Source organism: Papaver somniferum, unplaced genomic scaffold (assembly GCF_003573695.1).
Source record: "Papaver somniferum cultivar HN1 unplaced genomic scaffold, ASM357369v1 unplaced-scaffold_114, whole genome shotgun sequence".
Lineage (NCBI taxonomy): Eukaryota > Viridiplantae > Streptophyta > Magnoliopsida > Ranunculales > Papaveraceae > Papaver > Papaver somniferum.
Genome location: NW_020620381.1, coordinates 829,364 through 841,294, shown reverse-complemented (window position 1 = coordinate 841,294; position 11,931 = coordinate 829,364).

Here is an 11,931-nt window from a genome sequence, read left to right as displayed (position 1 = left end):
AGTTTTTTGAATTACATGAATATTATATTTAGAATCTCCATTAATGGGTTTTGGGTTGAGCTCTAGATCTAGAGGTGAGGGAAGAAGAAGATGATATAAGATTGACCTCCCCTTTTCTCTCTCATGTCTTTTTCTTTATATATATGTGTTTACATAGTGGTGACAGCTAATAAAGCCCCTAAATTCGGTTCTGACGTGCGTCAATATTGCACGGATTTTATCATTGCAGCACAGGTTCTTTACTGCCGGGTAGATCTTCACACCTTAATCGTGACTATGGTGACGTCATTTGGTGCCTCATTTTGGATAAGTTGTATGCGTTTATGTTCGCTTACTACTAAAGGAGTTAATTCACATACCAAAATGAGTGTACGGTATCTTGTACCCACACTCTTGATAATACATCTCTCTTGAAATGTATAACTGCCTCATGATATTCTCGCGCTCTCTTGATTGATAATCAGTTGTGCGATATTTTTCCCCTATATTTTGCCTCTTTTTCCTTGAATATTTCTTAAAGAGCGATCTTTAAGCGAAAATCCGCCTTGTTGTAGTTGTTGGAGCGAGAAGCGTGATATTGGAGTAGTCTTTGATCTTTGTTGTTGAAGGAACGAAGGAAAGAATACTAGACTTGAAAAGTACGTACTTGCCTTTATTCTTTTGTGAAGTTCCGAAACTTGTTGATCTTGATCACAAATTCTTGATGGAAGGATTCTTTGTTCTCGATTTGGCCTCTGCGTATTTGGTGTTGTAGTGGTTGAGATGGTGTTGAAATTTTGTGAGAATTATAATGTTTGGGGTTGAGGGTTGGTTGCTGATGTTGAACAATTTGAAGCTTTAATGGGCTTGGTGATTTGGAGATTTTGTTGAGCTTGAGTGTGTTTGGCCTTGTAAGGATGATACTCTGTGGGTTGTTGACGTTGGAGATATAATGAACTATCGCTTGTGGTTTCTATGAGATAACTTCCATTTCGTGCACTCCATTGTTGTTGAGGATTCATGAGTGAGCATCTTCTTTGGAAATGATTCTAACCGAGAAGATAAAGAATATAAAATATTTTCTTGGTAGTCCATACTTTGCCTCTGTTCTTTATCTATGAGGGAAGAATCTTTTAGAAAGCGTTGGATGAGCGAGTTGTTTCTTCTAGTCTTTCTTCTTTGTTAGCTTTGATAGTGGCCATTGGTGTTGATGATTTTCTTTCAAGTTCCATGTTCTTCATTTGTGTATGAGGTTGTTTTCGATTGCTAGTTTGAGTTTTTTGCTTTTAGGTCGATGAGCTTTAGTGATGGTTGATAATGATGTTGTTTTGGATGTTGAGTACTTCTCTCTTTGAATGTTTGGTACCTCCCTTCATTCTTTTCTTGCCTCTGCCTCATCTTTTCTTCTCATGCGGTTGTATAATCTGTCGAGAAGATAAAGAATATAAAATATTTTCTTGGTAGTCCATACTTTGCCTCTGTTCTTTATCTATGAGGGAAGAATCTTTTAGAAAGCGTTGGATGAGCGAGTTGTTTCTTCTAGTCTTTCTTCTTTGTTAGCTTTGATAGTGGCCATTGGTGTTGATGATTTTCTTTCAAGTTCCATGTTCTTCATTTGTGTATGAGGTTGTTTTCGATTGCTAGTTTGAGTTTTTTGCTTTTAGGTCGATGAGCTTTAGTGATGGTTGATAATGATGTTGTTTTGGATGTTGAGTACTTCTCTCTTTGAATGTTTGGTACCTCCCTTCATTCTTTTCTTGCCTCTGCCTCATCTTTTCTTCTCATGCGGTTGTATAATCTCTAAGTTGTTGATGCGAAATAATCGCATACTTCTTTGGCGACGCCCTCTTGTTTATCCTTCCTTATTTTTCTGCATGGATTTGATTCTTTCGTGCTTTATCATGTGATATCATTCCATATTTATAAAAATTCAGAAAATGCTTGGGTGATTATGACGCTTATGTGATGCTTATGCGATGAAATGTGTATGTGATGCATATGCCATGAAATGCTTATGTGATGCTTTCATGATGAGAGTTTGATGCTTATATGATAAGAATGCGTATATATTGTTGATTAAATGGAATGTATAGCTAATGTTTGTGTTACTTAGCTCATTTTGCCGTGCTAATATTGATGTTGCTTCAAATTGCTTTCATTCTTAATTTCTTTGACTTTGTCTTTAGTATATGCGTTCCTCTTCGCATACTTATTGTTCCTCACATGCTCATTGGCTTGTGCTTCATCTTTCTCACCTTTGTTCTTTGTCCATCTTTGGTTCATTGTATCACATTGTATTATCGCCTCTCTTCCTTATTCCTGCATTATTAATATCACATAATATTAATATAATCATAATATATAGGTCTTTGCGTTTCTTGCGTGATCTTATTTCTCCTCCCTAAGTAGAGGTCTTATTTTGCCTCTACATATTCATTTGGTCGGGCGGCAAAATCGCAGGCGGTCATTACATTTTCAAGTAATAACCCATTGATTTTTCCTTACCATTTCTTGTATTTTTTTCCTCTGCTGGATTTATTAATGTGTTAATACGACACGTCTTATTACTCCCGTGAGTAAAAGTCTCATGATATTAATGTTTTTGACACAATTCAGTTCCTTAATGGAGGGCGCCATCCTTATATTCCCCCTGAATGCCCCTTCAAGAAAGCTTACCACTACCGGGTTAGGGTAGACTCTTCCCATCCAGTGATACAACAATCAGTTGTTTTCGTTGCCTCTTAACCCTCCTTCGATATGGCTTATGGTTACAAGACCACACCCTAAGTGGGGTTTCTTGAGGACCGAGTGCATCATAGTCAGGACTTTCCAAGAGCGTCCAGGTACTCTCCAGACGCCCCAGGCACTCTTGACTCAACCGTGTACCTCGGCGCCCTGATCGAGTTTCTGCACTCCTTAGGATAGACCTTGTCACCTTAATCTTTCGACTAAGGCGCCTCTACTGGATGGGCTTTCATTTCACCCAAAATCTCCATGACTCAGGTTCCAGAATCGGTGTAGCTTTCGCCTAGTCATGCAGGAAATCCTACAACACACCTCTTATAATATATTAATATAATGATTTCTAGATCTAATCATTTTTGTCACCTAATTATCAATATAAATGCTAGAAATATATATAGACACAAATATTTTTTACATGGTTCGATCAGTGTAATCTACATCCATGGTTCTTCACTATAATTGTTTGAATTACATGGTTCTTTACTGCCGCGTAGATCTTCACTATAATTTAGAATCTCCACTAATGGGTTTTGGGTTGAACTCTAGATCTAGAGGTGAGCGAAGAAGAATAGGATATAAGATTGAGGCTGTTTATCAACATTTTTAATCTTTTTAAGATCTTGGATAATTTCCATGGAGAATGACTTCGGTTATTGAAAAGCTGAACTACAAAAGAAAAGCTTTGTATTTATTTTTTTCTTCAGAAAATGTAAAAAAAAACTTGACATATCTGAGCTTTGCAACCCTTCCATGTCTCTCACAGACATATCTAATCCAAGGCATCTAACTTAAGGCCCACAGAAAGAAAAGAAAACCAGACATGATAGAATTTTCTAATGCTTATCGATATGGAATAGATAACACGTAAATAGGTGAAAGGGACTGCCACCACATATGTTAGGATAAATATCCATGCAAGTACGACAAATTAAGTATTAGATACATTATTATCTTCTATTCTGCCGGTATCTCTGAAAGTGATTGTAATATCCTGATAGCAATCATACTAACAGATCTACGACACAGATTAATCAACAGAGATAAACCTTATTGCGCTAGCGAATGCGAGCTAGACGAAGAGCCAAACTGTAATAATCAAAGTAAATGCGAATAAGTGATTAAAAGCCAAATAAGAATCGCTTGGAAAGTTTGTGACGCTACAAGAACTTCAGGCATTTTAAACCATTTAATGGTGTCCATTTCATCTTCATTTTCATAATTTTATCTTTTCAGCATCTTGGTGTACCTTTCCTCTGAGTCCAACACTTTCTTATTAGAAGATGTACATGTATTTTATATAACAGTAACAAATCGGGAGGAATAAAGAATCCTGTTTGGCGTACACCTAATAGAAATCTGTGCACTTGGTGAATAGACATATGGGCAAAAGTACTTGCAGAAAAACCCATCTTCAGATTCGATTGGCCTCCCACAATGGTAATGGTTGTACTAGTATTATGAGAATGTTGATTAATATTTTTAAATTTTATATAATCTTGGATAATTTCCATGGAGAATGACTTCGGTTAATCACTTCAAATTCTATGTGCCAAACAAACTCTTCATTAGAACCGTTGCAGATAAGCTTCGTAACCCTCCCATGTCTCTGACAGACATATCTACAAGGAAACTAAGTTTTCTATGTTTCCAACGGTTTAATGAGTTTTCACCCATGATATAAAGGAAAAATCTTAAACATGTCCAACAGTATAGCACAATTAAACCTAACAGGAACAATTATGTACCTTAAGTATTATGCATTTTACAATGCAAAAGTTCTAGGAATCCGGCTATAGGATGAGAAATTTAACTTCAGCTCGTCACATTTCCCCAAACATATATTCATGATTTTATCCAAACTTACTATTTTCACCTTCCCATATGACAATCTTTAAAGCCCCAGTAACAAACATTACTATCCATGTTTGTTCCGTGTAGAGAACTATCAAACAGATATAACCATAATGTGAAAGTCATTGATGAATATGGTGAAACATATTCTAACAAAATATTCCATTAGTTATCACAATCATTAGAATCTCAATAAATTACGAAATCGTAATATTTTGCAAATATGTTTCCTTGTTCTTAAAATCCCGCATTCTCTCCAACCAAATAAAGAATGCATTAACCGAAAACAAGAAAATACAATTCGACCTTACTTCAATAATGTGGCTAATTTACAATAATGCACAACTCTATTGTCCACAATGTAAAATCTGCAAAATTCAAATTGAGCACACATTTATTAAAGGCTGAAGCATGATGGATAATCAAACACCAGCATTACATAGAGAAACAAATAACCAGAGAACTAAAATGCATGAATGAGAGAGATTACATTAGGTACCAGAAGTATGTAATTTGTTCCGGAGCTTTGGAATAGCACAACAAAGTATGACATGCATATACAAATTTTTTTTAGGCTCGGCTAAATGACTCTATATATCCATGCATGCCATTCCTGAAGGCACCATACAACTATCTATATCACCCAAGCAAGCAATAAACAAATCATCGATTAACAAAATCCCAATTGACAAAGGAAAAGAATCACCAAAAATCATATTAAAAAAATATCTAGGTGAGAGTTGAAAAAATTTTAGTTCACAAATGCGATCTATTAAATTGTGTAAAATTGCTCTCCAAAACCATAAAAGAAATCTGTTAAATATTATAAATCATATTATTAGAGAAACCTAAAATCGAAAACGGCCAATATAAAGACTTACATGGTCGAATAAAAAAGATGTTGCAACTTGACGGATAACTGAGATGATAGTTTTGCTTGGAATAAGCAAAGTAAACAACTTGTTTAGGTTTCTAGAGATATTATTCGATGAACACAAAATCATAGGAAAAACGGTAAAAGTAGTGATATGTTTAGAGGGTTTTTCCTCTGAGATTCCCCTTAGGTTGAATGGCGACTTGGTAGACTGAATTATAGTGTGAATGGACTATTTTGTTAAATAAGTAAGGTAATATTTTATTTTTGATAAACGAACTATCTCATGGACATCACGCTAAACGTGTCATGATACTAAGGGATGTATTTAGGGTTTAAGCGAAATTGCAGGCGTCTAATTAGAACTAACAATAAGTGTAATCACACATTCCTAATGCAGTAGGATTATACTTCCATATATTACCTTGATTTTCATTTGTTCACCTTGGTCTTCGTTTGTTATATTTATGGTAAACATAACCCACACACTATATTCAGATTTGCATCCTAGATTTGTATACTAGACATGTATAGGAAAAAAAACCCACACACAATATTTAGCTAAATTTGGATACTAGAAAAAAGAAATTAGATATGTCATTTATACATAAAAGAAAGAAGGAATTGAGGGGATGAGTTCTAATGAGAACTCTGCTGCTCCTACCTAAGTAAACAACCTGACCGGAGCTAGAATGATCCTCCTCCTCCGAAGGCCTTTGCTTCATGGGATGACTTTATGGAAAGTATTGGTGATATACTAAGAGTATATCCATGAAGAATGAGGATTAGTTCATAATATGAATTTTGGGAATATTCCTGCAAGTAGGCATGTTGAAAATGATCCTCCTTCTTAGAGTTTTGCTTCTTGGGATGCGTTTGAGAAAAACTATGGTGATATTTGGATAATGATTTCAATGAACAAGAACTTGGGGAGCAAGCTGCACCAAAACAACCTAATTTATGGTTGAGGACTCGTCGGTATTGACTAAATTCAATTTACATTATAGCTGGAAAACGGTTTTTTATATTAATTTTAGTATGCTAATTTTGTTAATGTGTAAGCAAAATTTTGTAGCAGTCATAAGCCTATTGTTCAATTGTGCTCTCAATTCTGATATTTATTTTTTTGTTGAAGTTTGCTGGATTTTGGCATTGCAATTTATGTCAAATTTGGCTATAGTTTTTATCACTAATACATGGAATCAAGATATATTCCCTATCATATTCATGATCCTAACACTTTAACAGGAAAATCAATTCAAAATCATGGTTAACCATATCTCTTCGGATCCAAATCTCTAAACCAAGCCCCTTAAGGCTTTAGACATACCATTTTTAAACAACAGAACAACAAATATATTAGATCCAACCACAAAAGGCTCCTACATGATGAATAGGTATGGGCTTGCCTCTGGGACTGACTTACTTCACCGGACTTTCCTCCAAAGTGGTCCAGCCGAAATCACACTTTATTTTGACTATTTTAACGACATGTCTCAACATACCTGAACTATTTCTTACTTCCTCCCAATAGTACCATCAATATTAGAAAATCTTCTTTTTTTTTTAATAAATAAGCAGGGAAATCCCTGAAGTAACATAGAGAAACCCAAACAAACAAATTTCAAACCATATCCCATAACCGAAACTTGTAATCCGAATCCCATGACCAGAATCTTCTGTAACCGAATCTCTTAACCAGAATCTCCACTGGACAATCGAAATGTAACCATAGAATAGTAAAACCCGCTTTTACGGGAGAACTTGAATCGTTGAAGCTAAATTCATAGCTCGACAGAGCAATTTTTTTAATATCCAAACCTGAAGTCTCATACTGAATCTCAACTTTTCCTGTTGGTACAAAGACAGCTCGTCGGAGAACGCGACGGAGTTTTGTTTCCCACTGAATAAGATTAAATTCAACAATACTCTTGAGGTAATCCAGCATCACAAACCAACTAACAAACTCAGAGACCCAATCCACAGGATGAACCACAAGAACCAAAGTTACAGGGACTAAGCAATGAAAGCAGAAAATTCGTGTAAACCTAGAACTAAACCAACCAGCCGATAACAAAGATAACCTAGGTGAAAGTAGATCAGTAAACCAACCCATAACACAAATATCACAAACGGAAATCCGATTAGCACCATCATTTTTGAAAACTCCCAACCTGTAAAAGTTATATGCGGATGACGCCAAAGAACACAAAGATGTTGTCACTTTTATTTTCTCATAGACTAGTGCTGAAAATGTTGATATGCTTTGATTTCTTTGTTTCCAAAGATCCCAACTCAACAATATTAGAAAATCACTTGATGATTAAATTCGATATAAGTGATCGCCTAATACATCGCATAGATTATCATCAAGATACAAATCATCCCAGCAACAGTAGTTATTCTCATTAGTACCGCGCTTCATCATTACATCATCAACATTAACGCCTGTACTGTTTCCACTACCGAATAATGCAGCAGTATCATCTTCTACCTCGACTTCTTTGTTTCCGGTTTCATCAAACAAAATAGTTTTGGACAAAAGACTCTTGATGTTACTAACTCGTCTTTCATCTATTGGTGACAAATGACGAGGAAAATCATCCACCGACAAAAAACTATTGTTTATCATCTTTCCATGATCATTCTTCATTACTAATCGGTTATAACCAATATTATTATGATTTGCAGTTGATGTGGTTGCTTCATTTGAAATCCACTTGCTTTTTTGCTCATTCGAAATCCACTTGTATGCGGGAGGAAAAGTTCTAGGTACAGGTCTCATAACTTTTGTCATATTACTAGTACTAGAATTCGGACAAGGATGTGTATGTTCTACAGCAACTTGGCAATCGTCATGTCGGACACTATCATTATGACAGGATTTCTTGATGATGGTGACTTGATTTTTTCCCTTGACGTTGTGTTTAGAAAACCTAGTCTTCTTTAATAAGTGAGTGTTGTAGTAGTTTTTGATATCATTTGCTGTTCTTCCCGGAATTCTACCAGCAATGAGTGACCATCTGCGGAACAAACCAAAACATATACTCGTATAACTGATGTAACGTTCAGTCGAAATAAATAAAGTACTGTATTAATAAAAGTGAGTTAAAACGCTGTCCGTCTAAAAAAAACTAAAGGGTAGTCAAATGAGATTTGGGAGGATTTCTGCGGAGTTCCTAAATCTAGTGTTAGCCCATAAGAATTTTTAAAGAAACTCTCAATGTCTCTTGTTATTCGTTAGAGACTTTTTTTAAGTCATTTAAATTCTCTAAAACTCCATGTTATTGGATTAAGAATTTGTAAAAGTCACTTAAACACCTCTGTTATTCGAATAAGAATTGAAAGTCATTGATTTGTTGTTTTTAGAGATTTAGGGTGACTTTTTATGAAAAAAGGCATGGTTGAAATCTCTCCTCTAGAGGTGATATTTTGGTAGACTTGAAAATTTAAAAAAATACTTGGTAAACATGGGAGTCAAGATAACAATGCTTCCCTATTAACAAAATTATGGAGGATTACATTCAACCCAATTATCGGGTTGTTTTTTTTTTGTCATGGATATCCAACGAACAAGCGGCGTTGTTGCATGTTTATGCAACCTAGTTATCATCGGATTGTCTAACCAAGTTGTCATCGTGAATCTTATTCAACCTGTTTTAATAGGTAATCCTCCTTTATTTCAAATGGATCCTCCGTCTACAAGAGAATGACGTGAACGATAAGTGTATTCCACCATGCAACAAATGATTTGGAAGATAGTAATTAGATGTGAAGAGATATATGCAAAACTTTTTTATTTTTATTTTAAAGATTAAAGAGATAATTGATACCCAAAATTCTGATTATGATATGCAAGATTAGTTACTGCACATAGATTATTTTTTGTTCCATACAATGCTAAGATCTAACATATACACAACAATTACAAAAATTCTCATGCAAATATTTTATTTTAGAATTTTTAGTTTCCTTTCAATATGTATGATGTTTCATCAAGAAGTCTATATAGATTATTTAAATAGACTTTAATAATAAAAAAATGGTAGACGTTTTGAATTTTTTTAAGGGATGTTATACATTTTTTGTCTCTACAAATCACAGAAACTCTTTACAAATTTCATCTTTTTGTCTCTAGAAATCACAAAGACTCTCAAATATACTCTCATAGTATCACTAGAAGTCTCTAGATTTTCAGAGAATCTCCGGGAGTCACTCAAATTAAAAATCTATGAAAATCTATATAAATCTTGATTGACTACTCCTATAAGTTTTTTCCTAAAATTTCAGGTAGTTTGCATGGAAAACCTAACATATTTTGAACTAGCTAGGTGTTGGACCATCAAGAATCTAATTATAAACAGCAAAATCAATTATGAACAGTAGAGTGGAACGTCCTGCGGTCCTGCCAACATGGGGCTAATAATTCAGAGACGTAGACACTTGACAGCAGGCTCGTACAGGAATAACGTGTACCAAACATTAAAATAGAAAACAGATATCTTAGCGTTCAACACAATGAAAGTTTTAGCCAGCTAGGTAAAGAAAAATATTTCAGTTGTAAGGAAAAAATAACTGCTGGAGAATTTAATGACAGCCTATTTGCTATTACAGGGTATTCTATGATGTTCCCTAGAAGGGACCTAAAAATATATGTTCACTATAGGAAACTTCTAGGATTTCTAGGAAAACAGGGGCAATATGGTCAGAGTACTGATTTTATAAGCCAAAATGATGTGATAACTTACAAGTACACTAATACATTATAAATGTGGTCCCTTTATCATGGGACGTTTAAAGTCGCTTTCTAGAGCGCGCACATAGAAAGTACAAGATTTTGAAATCACCAAATGGGGTTTGATTAGAAAAATGCTGGTAGCACTAAATTTTTTGGAAATTTTATGGGTTTGGGGTGAACTCTTTTTCTTTACTTAACTACTGGGCACATAAGTTTTTTCTTTGGCTTAAAAAAGAAAATTTTTATAAAAGAGAACTTAGAATCACCAAAGTAGTAACACCAAGAAAATAAAAGTTACATGGAAATATGCATCGTTGCATTCCAATTACATTACAAAGTAGATAAACCAATACCAGAAAATAAATCAGACTTCATACCCAACGAATTAGTCCGGCATAACTACTTGTATAAACTACCCAACAATTATTATTACTTCAACATCTACTTCTAGTCAAAAAGGGTAAGGCAAAAACACAAGAGTACAGAAAAAATGTCAATTAAGTATTTTTTTCTTTTTTTTGTGTGTGTTTTCCACTTCTTCTTTTTTCCTTTTTGATCTTATTTTTTTTATTTTTTTTAATCCTAGACTATACTCTTTTTGCCATCTAAGGTAAATATTTTATATACTTTCTATGATTTTTAATAGATTATTTTTTGGTTCTAAATCAATTTTGAAAAGAATAAAAAAATAGAAATCTAGATGCTAGAGAGAGCGTCAACTGAGATAACAAAAAATTACTTCTTCTCATAATGGCATTTTTACGATTTTACTTTTTTAAGTCTAATGAGATCGAGTGTGAAACCTATCTCATCGTCATTCTTAAAAATGACTTTTTTCAGCTCGGATATTAAATAAGGTTTTACCTATTCACCACTCATACTCTATCTAAATACCAATCATAGTAAAAAGAACTAAAACTTTGTAACCTTCTTTAATGTGAGTAACAAAAACCCACATTAACAGCTACTACTTCGTAATATTTCTCGATCAACCCTAAATCCTAAGACCGATGCTATCACCAGAACCCTCCAACATCACCTTTGGTTAATCATAAATTTTAATTTTTGAATGATGAACATGGGTGTGATCACTAACTTGAATTTATATTAGGAGAAGGTTAATTGACAATTTCTAAACATAAGTTTGTTATCAATTAGTGTTTACGAATTTTAGGGGTTTCTCCCTAATCGAACTTAGATGATGGATTGAGCATTATGATGCTAAAATATGATTGTAAATTAAGTAGGTAGGTCTAGCAAATTCATGTCGTTAGATTTTAGATCTGATAAATAATCATTTTCGTTCTATAGGTTGATTTGTATACGAAAAGAGTTCGAGAGATCCTAACGGCTTTTTAATTTCAATAAATTAACACAAATTTTAAGTAAAATTCAAATATTGTTTCTTGAATCAATCTTGCATGATACCTTTCTCCATTTTATGCAGACGAAATGTACCAACATTGTTTACCTCTAATAACAGAGGCGACGGGTGTTGATGGTCATATCAACAGTTGGGAGGCTTCTATAACTCTTTACACTATAAAGGGAATAAGGTAACTAAGTTGGGTTATAGTGATTCGTAACAACTTTTGATTCATCGTCGAAAGGAAAATGTAGAATGGGTGGCATTTAAGAAAAGTATAGGTGGTGAATAGGTAAAACCTTAAATAATTCAATTTTACACATTGACGGTTTTATTAAATTCCATGCCGTCAAATTTTGACCATCTTTTTGAATTCAT